This window comes from Haematobia irritans, chromosome 5 (assembly GCF_050003625.1).
Source record: "Haematobia irritans isolate KBUSLIRL chromosome 5, ASM5000362v1, whole genome shotgun sequence".
Lineage (NCBI taxonomy): Eukaryota > Metazoa > Arthropoda > Insecta > Diptera > Muscidae > Haematobia > Haematobia irritans.
Genome location: NC_134401.1, coordinates 86,001,425 through 86,026,227, shown reverse-complemented (window position 1 = coordinate 86,026,227; position 24,803 = coordinate 86,001,425). Strand labels below are relative to the sequence as shown.

At 32.6% G+C, this 24,803-nt stretch overlaps 1 protein-coding gene across 1 annotated transcript in view; it reads left to right on the top strand.

Annotated features, from left to right (window-relative positions):
- Positions 1–12,732: 12,732 nt before the first annotated feature.
- The window catches only part of LOC142240679 (snake venom 5'-nucleotidase), a 102,692-nt gene continuing 90,621 nt past the window's right edge, over positions 12,733–24,803 (top strand). Inside the window, exon 1 of the mRNA XM_075312385.1 lies at positions 12,733–12,862. The gene's annotated coding sequence lies outside the window, so the exon portion shown is untranslated. The remainder of the gene's footprint in view (positions 12,863–24,803) is intronic.

Here is a 24,803-nt window from a genome sequence, read left to right as displayed (position 1 = left end):
TGAGGTTGAAATGGAACTTTGAAATGCTGGCAGGGTTCTTGCGAAAAATTTACCATTATTTCGCACATTGGGAGCGCTATTGAATTAAGTTGGTGCTTGCTGCTTGCTATTACAAAATTAACATTTTATTTTTCTTTGGGCAATTAATCTGCTACTCCTTTGATCCTTTGTATATTTTCGGAACAAAAATATGATCCGTGTTTGCGTTATAAACCCACACAAATAGTTTTAATAAATAAGTTATTTCTCAATTCACATTGCAATTGGCGCCATGCTATAAGCGTCAGTTTTTCAACTCGAAAAAAAAACAAAGTACCACAAATGGAAAAAATTTCGCTAGTTTTCCGAATTTTTTGGTTTTGTATGGAGTTTTAACGCGAAAACCGAACAGAGTACCGGCCTTTATTTAAGCAAAGTTCATATTTTGTGGGAAAAAATTGGAGGTAAAAATTGGTAAAATGTCTTTAACGCTATACAGAGTTCTAGACAGGTACAATTTAAATAAAATTTACTCATTTGAAAAAATATGAATTATTTCTGCATTTAATAAAATTGTGTACTTCTTTTTTATATAAAACTTTTTCTCAATTTTTGTTCATATCATTAAAGTAATCAAAAAATAATTAAAATAAAGAAACTCTTCTTACATTCAATCAACTAATTTTCATGAACTAAATAACATAAAGTTAAATCGGCTATTGAAATTTTTGTTGACTTTTTTCAAAGGGAAGGTCTGAAAGAAGCCCATATTCCGTAGGGCCAGTCATATTTATTTTCTGTGCATTAAGAATGGGGGCTGATGTATATGTGTGCGTGATTAGCTCATAGACAATGTGACGATTAAAAAACACGAAACAGAGGCAAAGCAGCAAACTATTGTCTCTCGACCCATAGAATAAGCCAACATAAAACAAAATAATTTAGTTATTCTTTAACCAAGTATTAGAGAGAACGTGCTTCTTCCTCCGATTTCAAAAGAAAAGCGTGCGTTCGATGTTTGGTGTTTCGTTGTGTATATCTCTAAAGTGAAGAAAATCTGTTTTGAAAATAAAAAGGAGAAAAAAAACAAAAAAATAAATCAGAAAAATTTATTAACCTACAGCTGAAAAAAAGGAAATTTTTGATATATATCTAAATATTTAAATGAATGCGTATATACATAATTATGTGTTAAAAAATATAAATTAAAAAAATTGTGAAAATTTCTTACTAGAAACAGCAACACAATCAATTCACTGAAAAATTATTTATAAAGGCAAGTAAAAAAATGTATACAAATATTTGGTAAAAAAAAACAAATGACATTAAAATCCACAAACGTTTCGGCTTTCATTGAGTAAACGACTTGAAGCTTGATCATGTCATTAGTGAGTGCAGTGAATCATTTCTGTCATTATATCATAAAGCATAAAAATTGGCTTAATAAACAAATTGGTAAAATTGTATCCATTCCAAATTGGTTTTTTATTTGGAATGACATGACCCAAAAATGCTGTCCCTCCTCTGTTTGTTAATTTTCTGCAATCTTCGTTCATGTGAAAGTTGGGCTTTATGAATTGTTTTTGTATCTTCCTTTTTTAATTGAAAAAAAACAAAACAACAAAACCAACAACAGCAACTAAACCTTATTCCAAAAACAAAAATTGTTGATGTGCATTTGTAATCGAACAAGGTGAACAAGGTGAGAAAGAAAGAAAGAATTACAGAACAATGTGCGTCGTTTGTTATGGTTGGAAGAACACTTTAATGTGTGTTTGAGAATCAGTGGTGAACAGAGATGATATGAAGTTCGGTAAAAAGATGCAGTGCAGTGCAATGCAGTACAAAAAAAGTACTTTCTTCAGTTAGAGAGGCCTTTGTATGCGGTTTTTTTAATATCCTTCACCATCTCTGAATGTTTCAAAGAATTTCTTAAATGCACAATGGACGCCGATTCTCCGAAAAAATATATAATATGCAAAATGGTAAAAAAGAACATGTGCATATCGCATTTTTTTGTGTTTTATGCAAAAATAGTGCTTGTAGTGCATCTTTTAATGCAGTGCACGTTAAATTAAGTTTTTGTTTACAAATAAATAATTTGATTGTAGAGAATAGGTATTTTTACACTACACAGTTTTTTTTACCAACATTACTTTTATCTCTGGTAAATATTAATTAATCTCCAATTTGTTTTTGAATTTTCGGCAAAATTTGATTTTCAACTTTGGAAACTTCTGGAAAACCATATTTTTTAAAATTGCGATATCATGTTTTAAATGCAACAAATTTGATTTCGTAGAATACGGTTAAAATGTTAAGACCTAAGAAATTGTTTGTGGTTGTATCTTAAAAGATACAGTGCACATTTAAGGGCTAAGTGGTTTCACCCACAAACAGGAAAAATATCACCAAAATATTTCCAATTAAAAAGTTTATTGAATCTGAAATAATTTTATATTTGAAAATTAGTTAATACAATTAATTTTTTAATCACACTGGAAGGACTAAGTTTGTTAAAAGAATGATTGGAAAATTTTTAATTACCCTTATTCCTGAAGTCGCCCTCGCCGTCGCTTTTTGTCGCTTTTCTTCAGTCGCCACTAATTGGTATTCCGTTCGTCGATATATTCTGCTATCAAAGAAATTCGGTATTCCTGGTGTCGCTTTTTGTCGCCAACATCGTCGCTTTTTGTCGCCTTTAAATTTACCAGAGACGAGTTTAGTGTTTAATTGTTGAAGAAGTTTTTTAGACTTTATTAATAGAACAATTGAAAAAGAAATGTAAAAAATGGATATTGGTAAGAGGTAAAGTGACTAATCCACAACAATTACAAAAAAATTGGAAAAAATCAGTATATATAGCAGTTATGGTCATCACATTCAAATCATAGAAAAGAACACTGTACACTCAAAAAAAAAGTGAACTCTCTATTTCACTAAAGCCAATTTAACTTTATTTTAGTTCATGGAATTATTATGTTTGGAGAAAGTTTCTTCTACTCTAATAATTTTTTGTGTACGTTAGTTAAATTAACTAAAACCGAGGAAAACAATGTACACAAATGAAGGATAAAGATTAACTAAATTCGTGTATTCCACAAAATAGTTCAATATTTCTTTAAATTTGTAAATTTTACTACAAATGCGTTCATCACGAACTTCGTATGTCACTAAAGACATTCTTGCAATTTTGAACTCCAATTTTTTCCTTCAAACTAGAAAATTTTCTTTAACAAGTGAAAAAAACTAATTAAGTATAATAAATTTTCTTGAATTTGTCGAAAAATATTTACTTATTTTTATGACATCCGCGTGATGCCAGCGTTTGTTATACTGTTTAGTTAAAATTTTCTAAAAATATTCAAAATTTTCTAAAATTAACCGAAATTTTTCTTCCTGGTGGGTTCACTGTTTTTTCAGTGTACAATAAAAGTAAATGTGTTGATTTTCAATTCCATTTTTAATAGAAATCCTTCAAGGCCAATGTATTTTATTTAGCACCAAACTTACACAGAAAAAAATTTCACGAAAATTTTTCCAATTAAAATTATAATTGATTTTTAAAAAATATTCAATTAAAAATTTAATTGAATCAACAAATTTTTTAATTGAAACAAAAATTAATAGTATCAATTAATTGTTTAATTGGATCAATTAATTTTTTAATTGATACTATCATTTCTGTGATTGAAGACATTTCAGTTAAAAAATTATTTGGATCAATTAACTTCGTGATTGAATCAGAAAAAAAATTTTTGGTGTGTAGGTAACAATTGTGTCGAACTTTGAATGATCATTGGACACATAATGTCAACGTCGTTCTAATTGTATATGCCGGATATTGTTATTGTCCTAATGTAGATATCTAAATCATTTCCCGAGTCAAATTTATCATTTATTTTGATTTTCCAAGTCAACATTGGATTACAGTTTTGCACATCAGGTGATTGTTTTCTTTCACGATGATCCTTGTGCCATTGATGTCAGCGTCGTCGCCATTTTTGTAGTTTTGGAAGCTTTAACTATCCTCGAATATATATCCACACTTTTTCCGCGTCAAATTAAATATTTTTTCTTGATTTTCCGACTTAGAATTGCGTCAGAAATAAAAATATTTTAAACCGAAAAAATTAAAATTCTTTTTGTTGCACATCAGCTGATTATTTTCTAATGATATCGGCCTTGTATTACCGAGTATTGTAATTGGTACAAAAAGTAATCGTCGTCGTCGCCACTTCGCAGGAATACCAAATGAATGACGAGACGACTTAAAAGCGACGGACGACAAAAATCGACGGCGAGAGCGAGGGCGACTTCAGGAATAAGGGTGAATATTTAATTAAAAAATTAATTGAAACAATCAATTTGTTAATGAAACTAGAAATACTAAGTTGAGAAAGTAATTGAAAATACCATAGTTACGTTTTTAATCATAAATTGGGTTTTGCAGTCAACATTAATTACCTTTTTAATTGAATCATTCAAAAAAATTAATTGAAATTGGCTAATGAAATTGATTGGAGACATTTCAATTAAACATTTAATTGGATTAATTTCGTGATTTTTTCTGGGCAGTGTGACACATCGCTCGGACTTGATTTGCTTATTATTAAACTAGAATCGATAAGAGAGAAGTCTTTGAAGACATTATTTAAAGGATCCTATTTACTTGAAACATGGAGTAATTTATACTTGAAATCCGGTTTGAATGTGGAAATTTTATTTGTGCACCTTTATGAAGGACTTTTATACTAAAGGGCGATTTTTTAGTTTTATCTTTTTGGCAACACTGGTTTAAATAGCTGACGCACGTTTCCTAGCTTGTTTCACTGTAAAACGTTGTCAGTTTAGTGAATTATTTAACCATGAATCGTCTTACAAACGCTTGCAAATTATTGAATTTTATTATCAAAATCGGTGATCTGTTAAGACAGTTCATTGCGCGCTTCTTATCGAAAAATGAGTTCAGCGACGAATCTCATTTTTGGCTCAGTGGGTACGCAAATAAGCAGAATTTTGCAGTGAAGATCTGCCAGAAGAATTGCAAATGCAACCAATGCATTCAGAAAATGTCATAGTTTGGTGCGGCTTATGGGCTGGTGGCATAATTGCAGCTTTGTCAGAATTGTTTCATCAAAACCCGCTCTATTGATATTTTATTTATTTATTACATGAGAACAATAAGAAGGTATTTCTTTTTTAGTTCAATGTATATATCATAAAGAAAGTAATTATTTTTAATTGCAATGTAACAATTAGTATGTCATTATTATCAAATCTTAAACTTAATAACAATAAAGGTTTATATTTATCAAATAAAATAAAATAAAACTTGGCCTAGGTTATATGTACTTCTTGAAATATCAAGAAAGTAAGAGAAAAAATCATATGAAACTTATGTGTACGGTCATTGAACTTTATACCCAAGTTTAATTAAAAAAATTTAACTACAAATAAATATATTTTAGTTTAAATACTGATTTAATTGCGCACTTTTGTCATATTTCTCCATTCTCATACCCGATAAGTTTTGATAATTATCTTTTTTTTTTGCACTGAAAAGGTGAACACCTCAAAGTGTGAAATACAATTTAGTTCGATTTTTTGTACGAGCTAGTTCTTTTTGAATGTGGAAAATTTATAAAACAGTTTGCTTTTTTCTGTAGACTTATTTTTGTTCTAAACACCTTTTAAACATATAAAAATCTAGCAATTTAATGGGGGTTATTGCATGGTTTATATAGTCGATTACTCCATATATATTGCTTTCGCATTTGCGTAATTTTTGTTTCTGTTTTCATTGTTTAAAAAATTGTGAATATTCCATGTAACAATTTCATCGAACGTTCCTCTTTGCACTTTCTGGACAATACGACCGACTGACTGATAAGAAAAATCTATGCAATTCATTTCTCAATAAAATCCACTAAAATCCACTGACTATGAAAGCCGTATTTGAATACAAATTGTCATAATGAACAATAACACATTTGAATACACAGGTAAAGAAAATAACAGCTCCCCAATGTAGTGTCACTAAAAGCCGCCAAAGGAGTTTTATTTTGTAATGTGGGAAGCATGGAGTGCATTTGATACGTTTGGGATTTATGAGAAAACAAAAATAATAAAACAACATGTACAAAGGCCCCATTAGACATCCAACAACAACAACAACAACAATGTATCTGTTGTGTGCAAAAAATAAAGATGAAAACAAAATTCATGCGGTAGTGGGTGAGTTCAAGAGATTTTTGTTTTTGACTCTCACACGTGTGAATAGAATACAGCTCTAAGTTTGCCATACACTTTTTCTTCGTATAAATTGGGCTAATTAAGAGAGCATCAGAATTTTGTATCAAAAGAGCCCAACGTAATTATTGAGAAAGAAGAGACATAATCAGTATGGTTGCTTTTGTATTGCGTTTGGGTAATTTACATATATGCGTGAGAATCAGCTGGGCCTGGGAATAAAAACTAAAAAAATATATGTATAGTTTAGTATTAGTATCAATAAATGGCTATGGTTAGTATACACTTACAAAATTTAATCAATATGTATATTAAATTTAAATATCTTTACGACAAAAAGAAAGAAACAAAATTTTAAATAAATTTTCTTACTAAACTTTAAGATATATACATATTACAATTGAATGTCTCTACACCGAAAAAAAGTAAACTGTTTTATAGGAGGAATGAACTACCCCGTGCGAAAAATGATCTAAATTGTAGCCCACACTTTGAGATTTCCCCAAGATTTCATTCTTACTATTTTTGGGAATTGTACGAAAATTTTCGTTTGCTTTAGTTCATAATGAACTTGACAGGTTGGCTGATAAGTCCCCGGTCTAACAAAGAAAAACACATTTTTTTGTCAATATTCGTTTTTATTATTCAACATAGTTCCCTTCAAGAGCAATACAATGATTAAAGGGTGATACGGTCAAAATTTGGTCTAGGGAAAACGCGTGTAAATCGGTGAAATCGTTTATTTAAAAAATCAAATTAAATTTCTTTTTCAAGTTCAATTAGTATAAAATTCAGGAAAAATATTCAGTTAGGCTTTCGCCACCTTGTCCACCTTCTTCGCCGCAGAAAGCCAGTTTGCCTTGAACTGCTGCTCGTCCTTAGCAGTTTTGTTGGTCTTCTTTATGTTCCGCTTGACAATAGCCCAGTATTTCTCAATTGGGCGGAGCTCTGGCGTGTTGGGAGGGTTCTTGTCCTTGGGAACCACCTGCAAGTTGTTGGCGCCGTACCACTCCATGGCCTTTTTACCGTAATGGCAAGATGCCAAATCCGGCCAAAACAGTACGGAACAACCGTGTTTCTTCAGGAAAGGCAGCAGACGTTTATTCAAACACTCTTTCACGTAAATTTCTTGGTTGACAGTCCCGGAAGCTATGAAAATTCTGCTTTTCAAGCCACAGGTACAGATGGCTTGCCAAACCAGATATTTCTTTGCGAACTTTGACAGTTTTATGTGCTTGAAAATATCTGCTACCTTTCCCCTTCCTTTTGCCGTATAAAACTCCTGTCCCGGAAGCTGCTTGTAGTCGGCTTTGACGTAGGTTTCGTCGTCCATTACCACGCAGTCAAACTTCGTCAGCATCGTCGTGTACAGCCTCCGGGATCGCGCTTTGGCCGTCGTATTTTGTTTATCATCGCGATTTGGAGTCACTACCTTCTTGTAAGTCGATAGTCCGGCTCGTTTTTTGGCTCGATGCACGGTTGTAGACGATACACCCAGCTTATTTGCGGCATCTCGGAGAGAGAGGTTAGGGTTTCGCTTGAAACTACCGGCAACTCTCTTTGTCGTCTCAGCGGCTTCCGGTTTTCGATTTCCCCCCGATCCAGACTTCCTGGCTGTCGACAAACGTTCCCCAAACACTTTAATTACATTTGTAGCGGTTGATTTGGTAACTTTTAGCGATTTTGCCAGCTTTGCGTGCGAGTAGCTCGGATTTTCACGATGCGCGAGCAAAATTTTGATACGCTGCTCTTCTTGCTTGGACGGCATTTTGACAACTGAAGAGTGAATTCCAAAATCAAAATAGGAGCAACATTCTACATACACACACACACCTTCAAAATGAGGGGTGTTCAGGTTTTTAAATGCAAAATTGAAAGAAATACGTCAAGTTTATATTGACCAAATTTTTACCGTATAACCCTTTATAACGACCTTCCAATTTTTTGATACCATTTTGGTAGTACTCCTACGGTTTTGCCTCAAAATAGGCCTCAGTTTCGGCGATCACCTCTACATTGCAGCCAAATTTTATCCCTGCGAGCATCCTTTTGAGGTCTAAAAACAAGAAAAAGTCGCTGGAGGGCAGATCTGGAGAATACGGTGGGTGGGGAAGCAATTCGAAGCCCAATTCATGAATTTTTGCAATCGTTCTAAATGACTTGTGGCACGGTGCGTTGTCTTGGTGGAACAACACTTTTTTCTTCTTCATATGCCGCGATTTCGACCTTAAAAAGCTCCAATAACGCCATATAATAGTCACTGTTGATGGTTTTTCCCTTCTTAAGATAATCGATAAAAATTATTCCATGCGCATCCCAAAAAACAGAGGTTCGCCGGTCGCTGTCCACTCAGCCGACTGTCGATTGGACTCAGGAGTGTAGTGATGGATCCATGTTTCATCCATTGTCACATATCGACGGAAAAACTCGGGTGTATTACGAGTTAACAGCTGCAAACACTGCTCAGAATTATCAACACGTTGTTGTTTTTGGTCAAATGTGAGCTCGCGCGGCACCAATTTTGCACAGAGCTTCCGCATATCCAAATATTGATGAATGATATGACCGACACGTTCCTTTGATATCTTTAAGGCCTCTGCTATCTCGATCAACTTCATTTTACGGTCATTCAAAATCATTTTGTGGATTTTTTGATGTTTTCGTCGATAACCACCTCTTTCGGGCGTCCACTGCGTTCACCGTCCTCCGTGCTCATTTCACCACGCTTGAATTTTGCATACCAATCAATTACTGTTGATTTCCCTGGGGCAGAGTTCGGAAACTCATTATCAAGCCAAGTTTTTGCTTCCACCGTATTTTTCCCTTCAGAAAACAGTATTTTATCAAAACAAGAAATTCCTGTTTTCCATTTTTTTCACAATAACAAAAGTTGCTTCACTAAAGACGCTCTATCTCACAAACTAATTGACTTACAGACGTCAAATTTTGACACGAATCATTTGAAGGTTGGTACTATATAAAAATAATATGCATTTAATAGTAGCGACGCCATCTATGTGTCAGACCGGGGACTTATCAGCCAACCTGTTACGTGTACGGTCATTGATCTTTGATAAAATGTTTGAGACATACTTATTATAAATACGCGAACGGAGATAATGATATACTTAAACAGGATCAGATGAAGGGTCAACAAGAGCAATCTAGCGTTAGGGGGAATATGTATATATTTATAAATACGATACGGACCAATGTTTGTATGGCAAACCCACAAAAAACCACCATGAAAGAAAATGTAGGTTTATTTTATACAATTTTAACTAAAATATTTTACTAATGTTTGCGATTTGCGATTTTTGGAGCATTTCTTTCAACCAATCTACACGATCCTTACGAATTTTGAATTCACCATAGCTAAACATTGGTCCGTGAGGAAGCTTCATCGAGTACGTATAACCTGAAAAATATCAAGCTTTACGATAGAGCTGTCTGTTTATATAACACTAGGGTTGCCCAATCCCGAAATATAAAAGGCAACCCTCGTACTAGTACTTTAACACCTGTTTGTTTGACTTTCCTTTCCAAAGCCATTATAAAATTTTTTCTTCAGCTACAGTCACTCCATTGACTAGTGAATATTTGAGATTATCAAATTAACATGACATTTTCCATGGCGATTCTCATGATAAGCTATGGGATAGCGCTCATGATAAATCATGGAATATCATGTTTGATAGTCGTTTTGAAAATTCAAATGAATTTGATTAGGTATTTTGGTTTTTGGAATTCCTCATCCAGAGTGAAGAGTTAGAATCAGTTTGGATAATGTGAATGTCAAGAGTTTGTCACAATGGAGCAAAGTAATTACCTTATGTCTCGTTTAGCATTTATCGTTCATTTAGTCTAATTTTATTACTCTTAATCAAGATTAATTTATTTTAGTTAGACACCGCCGAGACTGATCCATGAACTTGAGTCTGTAGTAGTTTGGAATATTTTTATTTGCAAAAATGAAACGAAACCACATTACTGTGGCTGCGGTGGTCCATACACTAAATAATTCAGCTTCAGTGCGCATGTGAGGTAGTCGAGGAGGTTTATCCAGATTTTCATTTTTCCTTTTTGTTTTGTTCCACATATATTCTGCCGTATATATGAGAACACAAACGATGACGTATGAGAATACATGGAGTAACGGGAGACGGATGCCGCCGTTGCCACAACCAACCAACGTCAGAGTATAACTAACTGTTAGGCCAATCTCCAGTTCACTTTCAAACGCCATCGGATATAGTAGCCTTGTGCTCTGAAGAAATTGAAGTTCTAACCAAGCGATAAAATTTTAATTGTGTACCAAATATAATCAGGCTCCATCCGGGAAAAAGAAAAATATAGTGATGAAATAAAATTTTAAAATTTACTTCGAGTTCACACCATTTCAAAAGTTTTAATTAAACAAAAAAAAAATTGTCGAAAAAATATATAGATACCGACAAAAATAAGTGGACAAAAGTGACAATAGAAAGGTGTTGAAATTCTTGTGTAAGCTCACTTTTCGTTTTAAGGCTATTTTCTTCACTTTAGATTTGTGCCTGAAGGCAACAGTATGCGAACAAATGATAGAGCAAAGCCATCTACATAGAAATAAGGATGATGTAGCTAAAATTTTCCTATATACTAAAGATATTTTTATGGAGAGAGGAATGTGAGGATTTTGGTATGAATTCGAGGGTTCATTTCCTTCTAATAAAGATGGTGGCATTCCTTTATCAATTTCGATGTGAATTTGAAGGCATATTTCCTCCCAATAAAGTACTAAAAAAAAATCTAATATGAAAGATCCAGCATCTTAAATTTTAGGATAATAAATTTACACAACACTTAAAGTTAATTTCATTAAACTAAATTAATTTAAAGTTTAAAGTTAATTTAAAGTTAATTTAAAGTTTAAAAGTTTAAAGTTAATTTAAAGTTTTTTTAATTATAGTTTTTTAAAATTTAGTTTACTTATCTTTAAGATTCGATCCTCCGATAAAGTGCATACATTTAAAGTAAAGCCTATTTTTCTTAATTAAAAAAACATATTTTTAATTTAATTTTTAAATTAAATGCACTCAACTCAGACGGTGAAATGACAAAACTAAGACAACACTTTTCCGGCCATTTTCATGTAGTTAACAATCAGTAATTTGAAGATATTTTCTCTCCATTTTTGAGCAGTTAAATTCCCAACCCCCATTTTCATGAAGCTCCGTTAGTGCTCCGTTAGCTAACGAACTTTTAAACCATACTATGGACATGTCTGTCATCTTGCCTATATATTGCACATACCAGTTAGAAATTTAACTGCTGAAAATTTTTCAGTTAAAGTTAACCGGAAAACAAAGTTATTTGAAATGTACTTTCTGTTAACTGGCAGTTAAAGCCTAACGGAGCTACATGAAAATGGCCGTAACTGCTATGTGAATATATAGACATGATGATAGCCATATCCATACACTCAAAACCAGTGAACCCACCAGGAAGGAACAATTTGGTTACACTTAAAATATATTGTCGTGAGGCTAAAGATTTCATGTCCTGAAAATACGAATGTGAATTTTGCTTATATCCGACATAAAGTTAGTTTAATTGTCTAAAAGCAATTAAAACTAAAAGATAAACCTTTCAATGAAGTCGTTTTTAAATAAATTTTAGGAAATTTTAACTAAACTGTATAACAAACGTTGATTACATGCCGATATCACTACAACAATCATGTCACATTTCAGACAAAGATTTACCGGTAACCCTCTTTTTTCAGTTTCACTTAGAATTCAGTCCATTGCGATACCACATTAACTAAAATATCTACTACATGTAGGTACTTCTAGTTCTTACCGCTGAACTCACTGGATTATTTTCTTTGGTAGAACCAAGTTGATTATTGCAAAAACATTAGCAAACTGCTTCAGTTAACATTTTCCATAAAATGCACAATGCCTTGTTTTTAGTAAACAACAATTCGATGTGATAACGAATCGGAAGTGGATAAGCATCTCACATTATTACGATCCAAATTTCTTGAGGATGTCCAATACATTCGGATCTTATTTAAACCGTTTTCATCCATTTGGTTTCGTCCGTTTAGGCAATATATACTTCTATTGCAAGTATTTTTGTAATTCTTTTCCTCAAATCAGGGCTACTTTAAAAGTAGCAATCAGTTGTTTTTTGTTTTTGTTTTCGTTTTTAAATGTTTTTGTGTTCCTAATTTTTGTTCGCATACTGTATTATCGTTGCCTATCCCTTTTACTGTGTATACCACAAAATGCAATAAAAACAAAAACACTTCCAAAGGAAATCCTATGCCAACAGTATCCTAGTTAATGGAATTTAAAGTGTTTTTTGTCTAATGAAGCTAGAATCGTATTCAAATTATTATTAGTACTACACTTGCTAATATAAATTAGGCATTAATTTTTGGGTTTCTATGTAAAAGTTTTTATGAAAATAATTTGTGTCCATATTTGTGTTTGTGGTATATGTGCTTAGTTTGTACAAGAAACATCCTTATATTGAGTCCTTCCGTTCTAAGAAACCAACGAGCAAAGTGAAACATCTTTGAATAACCGTCTCAACTTTGATTGTCTAGAACAAATATTTGAAACTACATTGCTATTAAATTAAGGTAAGTGTATTTACTCCAAATGCATCATAAAAACTTTTGTTTTATTCGTTTTAATATAATTTTTTCTATGGTTGCCAAATTATATTCTCTATTCTCAAAGTACATAAACACATTCTCTCTCTCTCTGTTTCCTCAACATGTGTTAGTACTAACAGTAATAAAGTAAATTTTAGTTAACCCAAGAGAGTTCACGAGAGACAGAGAAAGAGAGCAAAATGCCCCTTAAATCAAAAAAGCTGAAAAAGTGCGTTGTATGGTATCCTTGCCGTTTGATTGTCTTTACAACATGAAGTGACGACGGCTGGTGAATGGTTGCATTTAACCTATAGGTAAGGTTTTCAAGGACATTGTCGGCACACATACCTTTGCATAAATATTTTTGTTTTCTTTGTACTTGGTATACTTTTTTGCCGCGCCACATTTATCCTTCATTGGTTTTGTACATCATCAACATTATCTATAGCATACATATGGGCGCTTGTAATACTGTGTACATGTTAATGGGGGGCGACTCGAAAGAAACTTAGGACTTTTATTATTTAACATCTAGAATATGATGCACTCAAAAAACAGTGAACCCACCAGGAAGGAAGGAAAATTTAGCTTAATTTCAGAAAATTGTAACTAAACTGTATAAACTGGCTAAAATATCAAGCCGATTTCTCTCGTTAAAGAAAATTTCGCATTTTGAAGGAAAGAAAAAAAAACAGTTAAAAATTGCAATAATCTATTTAGCACCGTAAAATTTACGAAAATCGAAATTCTTCTTTTGTGTACAATTGTTTTCTCCTTGTTTAGTTAATATAACTAAAATCTTCCCTGTTCCGATATTCGCAATCTGAAATCGCAATAAATCTTCAAATCGGAGGGGTATGAATCTTTAAACCAGATGTTAGATCGCGATTTCTGAGAACCAACTTTTCATCAGTACCTCTCTTGTGGAAGACAATGTGTGAGTATTGAATTACTTAGCCCTTTCAGAGAGACACCGCCCAAGGAATTGTTTGGCAGCTTGAGTTTCATTTGTTGCAATATTACAGCTCTCATAGTTTGCCATTTCTAATATTGCACTGCGATAGCGAACTTAAAAATTCGTATTAAAGATGGGGCTCACTAGAGCGTAAATGCTAGATTTGGCATTTAACAGGTTGGCTGATAAGTCCCCGGTCTGACACATAGATGGCGTCGCTAGAATTAAATGCATATTATTTTTATATAGTACCAACCTTCAAATGAATCGTGTCAAATTTTGACGTCTGTAAGTCGATTAGTTTGTGAGATAGAGCGTCTTTTGTGAAGCAAATTTTGTTATTGTGAAAACAAATGGAAAAAAAGGAATTTCGTGTTTTCTAAAGGGAAACAATACTCTGCCCCAGGGAAATCAACAATAATTGATTGGTATGCAAAATTCAAGCGTGGTGAAATGAAATGAGCACGGAGGACGGTTAACGCCCGAAAGAGGTGGTTACCGACGAAAACATCAAAAAATCCACAAAATGATTTTGAATGACCGTAAAATGAAGTTGATCGAGATAGCAGAGGCCTTAAAGATATCAAAGGAACGTGTTGGTCATATCATTCATCAATATTTGGATATGCGGAAACTCTGTGCAAAATGGGTGTCGCGCGAGCTCACATTTGACCAAAACAGCTGTTAACTCGTAATACACCCGAGTTTTTCCGTCGATATGTGACAATGGATGAAACATGGCTCCATCACTACACTCCTGAGCCCAATCGACAGTCGGCTGAGTGGACAGCGACCGGTGAACCGTCTCCGAAGCGTGGAAAGACTCAAAAGTCCGCTGGTAAAGTAATGACCTCTGTTTTTTGGGATGCGCATATAATAATTTTTTTGTCGATTATCTTGAGAAGGGAAAAACCATCAACAGTGACTATGTAAAGGGTGATACGGTCAAAACTTGGTCAAGGGAAAACGCGTGTAAATCGGTGAAATCGTTTATTTAAAAAATCAAATTATATTTTTTTTTCAAGTTCAATTAGTATAAAATTCAGGAAAAATATTCAGTTAGGCTTTCGCTTTTCCAAATCCGAATTGCCGGGCCTCACGCTTGACACCTGCCATCAGATTTTGTACAGCCACCTTGTCCACCTTCTTCGCCGCAGAAAGCCAGTTTGCCTTGTTGTTTGTTGCTCGTCCTTAGCAGTTTTTTTGGTCTTCTTTAGGTTCCGCTTGACAATAGCCCAGTATTTCTCAATTGGGCGGAGCTCTGGCGTGTTGGGAGGGTTCTTGTCCTTGGGAACCACCTGCACGTTGTTGGCGGCGTACCACTCAATGGCCTTTTTACCGTAATGGCAAGATGCCAAATCCGGCCAAAACAGTACGGAACAACCGTGTTTTTCTTCAGGAAAGGCAGCAGACGTTTATTCAAACACTCTTTCACGTAAATTTCTTGGTTGAAAGTCCCGGAAGCTATGAAAATGCTGATTTTCAAGCCACAGGTACAGATGGCTTGCCAAAGCAGATATTTCTTTGCGAACTTTGACAGATTTATGCGCTTGAAAATATCTGCTACCTTTCCCCTTCCTTTTGCCGTATAAAACTCCTGTCCCGGAAGCTGCTTGTAGTCGGCTTTGAGGTAGGTTTCGTCGTCCATTACCACGCAGTCAAACTTCGTCAGCATCGTTGTGTACAGCCTCCGGGATCGCGCTTTGGCCGTCGTATTTTGTTTATCATCGCGATTTGGAGTCACTACCTTCTTGTAAGTCGATAGTCCGGCTCGTTTTTTGGCTCGATGCACGGTTGTAGACGATACACCCAGCTTATTTGCGGCATCTCGGAGAGAGAGGTTAGGGTTTCGCTTGAAACTACCGGCAACTCTCTTTATCGTCTCAGCGGCTTCCGGTTTTCGATTTCCCCCCTATCCAGACTTCCTGGCTGTCGACAAACGTTCCCCAACACCTTAATTACATTTGTAACGTTTGATTTGGCAACTTTTAACGATTTTGCCAGCTTTGCTTGCGAGTAGCTCGGATTTTCGCGATTCGCGAGCAAAATTTTGATACGCTGCTCCTCTTGCTTGGACGGCATTTTGACAACTGAAGAGTGAATTCCAAAATCAAAATAGGAGCAACATTCTACACACACACACCTTCAAAATGAGGTTTTTTAAATGCAAAATTGAAAGAAATACGTCAAGTTTATATTGACCAAATTTTGACCGTATCACCCTTTATATGGCGTTATTGGAGCGTTTGAAGGTCGAAATCGCGGCAAAACGGCCCCATATGAAGAAGAAAAAAATGTTGTTCCACCAAGACAATGCACCGTGCCACAAGTCATTGAGAACGATCGCAAAAATTCTCCCCCAGCGACTTTTTCTTGTTCTCAGACCTCAAAAGGACGCTCGCAGGGAAAAAATTTGGCTGCAATGAAGAGGTGATCGCCGAAAATTGGAAGGTCGTTATAATCGTTGTATTGCTCTTGAAGGGAACTATGTTAAATAATAAAATCGAATTTTGACAAAAAAATGTGTTTTTCTTTGTTAGACCGGGGACTTATCAGCCAACCTGTTATACTAGGGTATTTTTGCCATCACGGAAAAAAACGTTCTTTACATTAATAACTCTGATATTAAAGAAGCGGAGCGGAGCTCTAAGGATAAAATTGAGACACAATTCACTTATTTATTCCCTTTTTTAGATTATATTTTTCCATTTGTTTTACGCAATTTGCAATAAAATCCTTGGACTCTGTGTTCCTTAAGTCGAAAACGGCTATATGCTGTTGTACATCTCTTTACGAGATCACTGAGCAGTGCACTGAAAAATAATATTTACGTGATATTAAAGATTACGTAACCTACATTTTAGGATGCGCAATTTACAAAACATCAAGGACAAATTTCTTTAAAATAAAGAAATTTTAATTAAAATAAAGTTTATATTCTTTGATTAATTTTTTTTTACTAAATGTAGGACACGAACTTTGGAAATTTTGCGTCCCTCCGGCAAAGTCGGCAAATAAGGCAAATTTTCCTTAAAGTAAAGAAACTCATTTTTGATTTAAAGAAACCGTCCTTAAATTCACTGAAGGAATGTGATCACCCCAACCATGTTCCAAGAGCAAAATGTTACATTTTCACGGAAAACATGTAGCATGTTTGTCAAAACCATGTTCTTTACTGGGAGATTATGTATCTGATTGCGGAAAGCATGTTATTATTGACGAGAAAAGAATATTTTTGCAACAAAAATGCTACTGAGGTGATCATATTCCTTCTCTGGGTGTAATAGCGCTGTATGCCCAAGGGAATTCCATGGTCTAAATACATTCCTAATAAATATCGATCCGTTTTAAAAACACCCAGGATGTTTACTTCGGTTTATTTTTTAATTTAATAAATTAGTTTTTTTCGTACCTACACTAAAAAAAAGTTTACTTGGATCCAAAGATTCTGACCTTCCCTTAAGGATTTTGGTATTGATTCCGAGCCAAACATGCGGCTTCTTCAAAATACTGAAATTTTTTAGCGATCCATGTGACTTTAAATCTAGGACCAATAAAATTAAAATTAAATTTTATAAAATTTTCATTGTCTTTTCGCGGCTTATTAATAAAGGTACTTACGTACACTGAAAAAACAGTGAACCCACCAGGAAGAAAACTTTTTGTTAATTTTAGAAAATTTTGAATATTTTCAGAAAATGTTAACTAAACAACATTGTAATCGCTAAGATCATGCCGATATCACAAAAATAAGCAAATATTTTTTGACAAATTGAAAAAAATTTATTACACATAATTATTTTTTTCACTTGTAGTTTGAAGGAAAAAAGAGGAGTTAAAAAATACAAGAATGTCTTTAGTGACATACGAAGTTCATGATGGAAGCATATTTGGTGAAATTTACAAATTTAAAGAATTAATAAACTATTTTGTGAGAAGTACGAATTTAGTAAATCTCTTTGCTTAATTTGTGTATAATTTTTCCCCGTTTTTTAGTTCATTTAACACGTACGCAAAAAATTATTAGATTAAAGGAAACTTTCTCGAAACATAATAATTCCATGAACTAAAATAAAGTTAAATGGGCTTTAGTGAAATAGAGAGTTCACTTTTTTTGAGTGTACAAACAAATGCCAGTTTAAAAATCCAAATTATAACGAATACTTCAAAGTAAAAGAATGTTTTCTTAATTCAAAAAAAAATTTAAATCAAAGACGCTAAATCCTCAAAATAATCCTCTTAGCCTATATTTGAAGCGTTTTTATCTTAAATCTAAAGTTTCAATATTTTAGTTAATTTAAGGACAATTTCTTTAAATCAAAAAGTAGTTTCTTTACTTTAAGGCCTTAGTTCAAACACATGCGACTTTAACGGAGGTACACAAATTTTATAAACTAAGGCCCTAAAGTAAAGAAACAAATTAAAGAAAAAGAAATTTTGAATTAATTTCAAAATTTGAAATTTGTCCTTGATAGTTTGTAAATTTCGCATCCTAAAATTTAGGTTGCGTAATGTTTAATATCACGTAGATATTTTTTTCAGTGTACACTGTAAAAAGTATTGACCTAATATTAAAGATTATGCAACCTAAATTTATACAATATTAAGGACAAATTTCTTTAAACTAAAGAAATTTTAATTAAAAGAAGCTTCATTTCCTTCTCTAAATTTAGGACACAAACCAATCTTTAAAATTTGCATACCTTCGTTAAAGTCGCATTGTCTTCGAAGTAAGGCCAGTTTTCCCATAAAGTAATGAACAAAATATTTGATTTAAAGAAATAAAGTGATATATAGAATCAAATGGATTAAAAATAAAAAAGGTTCAAAAATAGGCTAATAGTTGTTATGAGGATTTTGCATCTTCGGTTTAAATTTTATTTGGAATTAAGAATATATTTTTACTTTGAAGTATATGTCATAATGTGGATTTTAAAATGAATTTGAAATAAAAATTCGATAAATGAGATCGGTATTCTAATTTTTAGAATCTAGATTTAAAGATAGGTAGCTTCCTAAAAAATATTCTTATTTTAAAGAATCCGCACCTCGAAATCAATACCAAAATCTTTAAGGTAAGGTCAAAATTTTCCCTTAACTATTTTTTGAGTGTAAGTAGAATCACCGATTAGAAGTTTCATCTGGCTGCCCTGTTGTCGTACCCTAAAAAATGTAACATATCTTATTGACTATTGCACAGAATAAGGTCAAAGTAGTTTGAAATTTTAATTTTGCATAGTATAACAATTTCAAAAAACTCCTTGGAATAGTTTGGAATATTTTATGCAAAACCTTATACCATTGGTGGACTAGGGAAATTAAATATCCTTGTGTGTATAACCATAAACCATAACGTAGAATTCATTTTGAGCAAATGTTTAACCTTCAGCAAAGTAAGGACTGTGAAATAGGAAATAGAACCATAACAATTTTCCTGGTTTCCGTTAATATTTTCTAGTGGAAAATCATTTTATGAAAATTGTAAGCAGCTATTTTGTTCGTATGACTCCAAATTTAATGAAAAACTGTATTAGCAAGGCAGCAATGCTGGTGAACTCAGTCCCCAAGCACAGATAGCACTTTCATTCACTTCCAGTTCGTTTTAATGTTGTCGGTTTTCTTATGGACGGGAAAGAGGACGACAGGCGCGTGGGTATCCTGGTACGTAGCTGTTGAAATTTTAATTAAAGGGTTATAGTCATAAGAACTTAGTAAGCAAATTCCGAATATTTTTTTTCACGTGGTGTGCAATATTATGAGTGTCACATTAAAAATATAGATTAGAAATGAAAAACATAACGTAATATAGTCTTTTCCTTCCCTCTAGAACTTGGAAGTATAAGACCCAAAGGATCAAAGCCATAATAATTTATATTAAAGAGCCACCGTCGAGGAATATTTTGTTACCGTTTTCATTTCCAATATTGGAATAAAAAGTGTATCCTTCAGGATAACCCGATTTGAGGACTTACCATTTTCAAAGTTGTTCATGTTAAAAAAAGTCTTTGGAGAAAATTCCCTCGTAAATAAATTAACAGACATACATACTTGTAACATAGATTACAAATGGATAGATGAAACGGATATAGAGACACTGATGTATGAACTTTCTTCTATTGAAAAGGAAAGCAAATAAATTCCTTAACAAATTAATTAATCAATTATGCATGTGTGTGGAGCATGATAAAACGAACCCGTATGTTCTTAATGAGTAAATGTTAGCTTACGGCTTAGATGGGAATGTGTACTTTATTCTTCTTCAGGGAAAATTAAATAAATAGTGATCCATTGAACACGATATGGGCAAAGAAGATGCCGGGTCCTCTTGTAGAGACTTATCAATCTCCCCGGTATCTACACTGAAAGAAAAAAATTGCCCGGTTACACTAATTATTTTGGTGTTGATTCCGAGCCAAAGATGCGGCTTTTTTAAAACAAATACAGTTTTTGGGAAGTTAAGGCAAAGAAAAAAGTTTGGAAAACGGGTATCACAAACGATGTTCTTTTCTAATCGTTTTTCTAATTACTTCGTAAAGATCAAACCTTTGTTTCAAAATGTTAATTTTTGAAAACATTAAAAAAAATATATTTTTCCAAAATTACAGTCAGAAAAGAACTTTGTCTCTTTGGAATCTCCCTCATATATTTCTCACTTCCACTTGTTTTATTTATAGATGTTTGATTTCTCAGCACTTTTTAGAAGAAATTATTCGATTTTGTACATTGTTTATATTTTGTCTTTCGTCCAAACTGAAAATCGAACCGCGGACCATACAAATTGTAAGCAGTGATGCCAATTTGGTACCTTTAGCACCAAATTTAGTGCTTTTTGATTTTCAAAAAAGCATCAACATGGTGCCTTCTGACGTTTTCATTTAGTGCTTTTTTTAATTTGAGCAGTATTGAGTTTAAGTGGCGAAATCTTTTCATACAAAAATTCTGATTAGACTGTCAAAATCTTAAGAAACTCAACTATATTGCCAAATATAGAATTTGATTTTTATTTAGGCTATTCTTTTTAAAAGTCTGGAGACGAGTGCAGAATTTCTGAACTTGATAAAGATGTCATTAAAAACATTTGTATTAAACTCACAAAATGACTCATAATTGAAATAAGAATCAGACCTCCTCCTACACTGAAAAGAAGCATGCGCGGTTCCAAAGATTTTGTCTTTACATTAATGGTTTTGGTATTGATTCCGAGCCAAAGAAGCGGACAATTGAAGTAAGGATACTTTTAAGACAAAATTATCTTTTAAATTTAAGTTTTGCGTACTTGATTCTAGGCAGCAAATTATAATTTATTCGTTTTTCTATTTTTTTCTTCATGTGCAATTAAAGCCGTTTAAAAGCGTGTTAACGACAACCTAAATTTTCAAATTCAGTTTCGACTTTAAGTAGAAATTTGGCTATGTCTCAAGTAAAAATCGTCTTTAAAATAAAGTGTTGAAGAAAGTCTCCTATTTTTAAACGCTTTTTTGCTTTGTTGTCAAGATGCAAAAAGACAACAAATTTAAAGACAATTTCTTTAATTTTGAAGAATTGTTCATAATTATTAAAGACAAGTTGACCTTAGTCAAACAAAATTTTCTTTTATTTTAAGATACCCATTTTCAATTTGAATCACTTAATTACAAAGAAAAAACGACTTTATAGAAAAGTTCATCGTCTTTCGGACAAGGAAAAAAACTTTATATCAGAGAAATGCGTCTTCTATGCTAAGCAAAAAACGCATTCGTATTTTAAGGACATGAAATCTTTGGTCTCACGACAATATTTTTTAAGTGCAATATTATCATTTCCAAATTTAATGTTGAAACACTTATTTTCTCCTCTGAAAAAACATATTTTTAAATTTTAAAATAAGCATTAAAAAATATAAAGCTATACACTTGGATAGAGGTTCATAATTTCATAAAAGTAAAAATGCTTTAAATCAAATCAACACCCAAAAGTTCTATAATGATTCTTTGGGTTTTTTTGTTTTTTAGTAGTACATTGATTTTTAGCTGGCTGGAATAGTTTTTGTGATGGGAACTGGTATGTTAGAATTTATAATTTATTTTTGGGCATTTTGCCCTTCGGGAGCTGGCATCACTGTTTGTAAGCCAACACACTAACCACTGTTATTGTCATCAACTGATAATGATCGTCATAGCCCTTAGGCGCAAACAAGAAACCCAGGGAATCAGTTCTATTTATGGACCACATTATGGGGGATATAAAAGCCTAGTTAAATAGACACAAACCATGTTTAAAGGACACAAACCATTTTAGTCGGGCCCTTTTTTACAAACAATGTACCAAATGCGATTTTTACAAACAGAAATATTATGATTTCCAAAATTTTTCGCAACATTTCGAAGGGTTATTCGGCATTCTATACCACTGTATTAAATGTTTACTACACTGAAAGAAATATGATATGATATTAAACATTACGCAACCTAAATTGCATAATTTTTTTAAATAATAAAATTTTAATTAAAATAAAAATTATAATCGTTGCTTCAATTTTTTTATTGAATTTAGGACACAATTTTTTGCAAATTTCCGTCCCTCGTATGTCTTTGAACTAAGGCCAAAGAAATCGTCTTTAAATTGACTGAAATATTAAACCCTTAGACCTAAGATAAAAACGCTACAATCCACGGTATTAAAAAAACAATTTTTACTTTGAAAAATCTGTTATAATTTCGATATTTAAACTGGCATTTGTTTGTATGTGAATAACTTTATTAAAGTACCGCGAAAAGAGAATGAAAATTCGATAAAAGAGATTTGTATCCTAATTTTATTGAACCCAGATTTAAAGCAAGATATGTCCCTAAAAATGTCTTCATTTTAAAGAAGCCACAACTTTGGCTCGGAATCAATACCAAAATCCTTAAGGGAATGTCAAAATCTTTGGATCCACATAAACCTTGTTTTGAGTGTACGAAACCTCAAAAATTTGTCTAAGTTAAGACAAAGTTAGAAACGAAGTGGACCGTAATTTTAGAATAAAAATTTTAATTTTTTTTATTGCAAAAATAAAAATTTAATAACAATTTTTTTTGTGATAAGGGTTTGAACTTTTCGAAGAAATTCAAGAAACAAAAGAACGACTTTTGCAGTACCCGCTTTTTTCTTTGCGTGCTTATTCTATATTTGTAGTGTATCAGGGATAATAAATATCACTCTTGAAATTGTACTGAATCAGCTTCAAATTTTATTTTGTGGAAGAGCTTTTCCTTTATGCTTATGAAAGACATTCGCCAGGATAAAATGGTTAGCATGCCCACTTGTCATACGGATTGTCATGGTTTTATTGGGGTATTTCCTGACATGTGAAATTTGACCTATTGTGAAAAAGACCCAAAATTCGGACGAATTAGTGTTTGATATTTTCCATTGTACCAAAAACTTAGTAATATCAAATTTCATGAAGAATGGAAGCAAAGTCTTATCGATATCTTGAAAACGATAATTAAACGGAAAAAATATATCACCAAAATTGTTCCCATTAAAATTTTAATAGAATTTTAAATAATATTCAATTAAAAATTTAATTGATTTAACATTTTTTTTAATTGAAACAAAAATCAATCACAGAAATTAATTGTATCAATTATTTTTTTTTAATTGGAACAATTATCTTTTTAATTGACATTGGTGATTGATGCTATCATTTTTGTGATTGAAGACATTTCAATTAAAAATCAATTGGATCAATAATTTCGTGATTGAAGAAAAAAATATTTTTTTCTGTGAAGGCTAGGGCGACTCTACTGGCGATGACCATGTCTAGCAAAGCGTCAAATAGGATCTTTCTCATCGCAATCGGACGTATTTATCACTGTTATATTGTATATTCTTTTCATACACTAAAAAAAATATTGTCATGAGACAAAAGATTTCATGTCCTTAAAATACGAATGCGAATTTTTCTTAGCATAGAAGGCGCTTTTCTCTGATTTTTTCCTTGTCCAAAAGACGATAAACTTTCAATGAAGTCCTTTCATCTTTTTTGGTAGGCGATTGGACTTAAAAATGGGTATCTTAATATGAAAAATCTTGATTACAAAGCAAAAAAGCCTATTGAAATAGGAGATGTTTTTCAATATTTTAAAGACGGTTTTTACTTGAAGCATAGCTACCTAGCAAAAAAAGCGTCGCCAAAAAAGTAATGAAAATGTTCTTTTTGGATCCGGAAGTTGTGCAAAATTGACGCAGAAGCGATGAATTTAACATGGGCTTGTCATAGGACGGAAGTCCTCCATTCCAACAGCCGATGCACTGAATTTGCATCACTTCTTTAGGTGTGATTCGAATTCAAACATTTTCAAAAATTCACAATTTTTTCAGATTGTATTTAGCATTTTTTTCGACAAAAATTTAAATAATTTGCACCATTTTATGCATTCTTAAACTGTTTTTAACCAATTTGAAACAAAAAAATTACAATTACCCATTAAAAATATGGAAAATGCATATTATAAAAAATTTAATGAAAAGAACTTCCTGCACGCTCACAAAAAATCGCTTCTGTAACATATACTCCCAAACATATTTTGCTTCAAGCATATATATTTTTGGGTATTGCCCAAACATTTATATGTTTGATCTCTTCCAATATATAATATGTTTGAAAGCATATTGGTCTAAACAATATATGTTTGGGTAGTCTAAGTTCCAAACATTTTGTATTTTTGAATCCAAATTCAATAATGTTGTCTTCCAAAAAACAATATGTTATTATGTGAACATATAATATGTTTGGAAGCATTTTGCACCCAAAAATATTATATGCTTAAAAAAAATTCTCCCAAACAATATTGTGCTCAAAATTTTATTTATTTATTTATATATTTACAATCATAATGAATTATGAAAATAAACAGGTAATATAGGTGCTAACAACATAGGTTTTCGACCTGAATGCTCAAAATTTTGTTTCTGCCCAATTGTATATTCCCCCACATCTTTCTC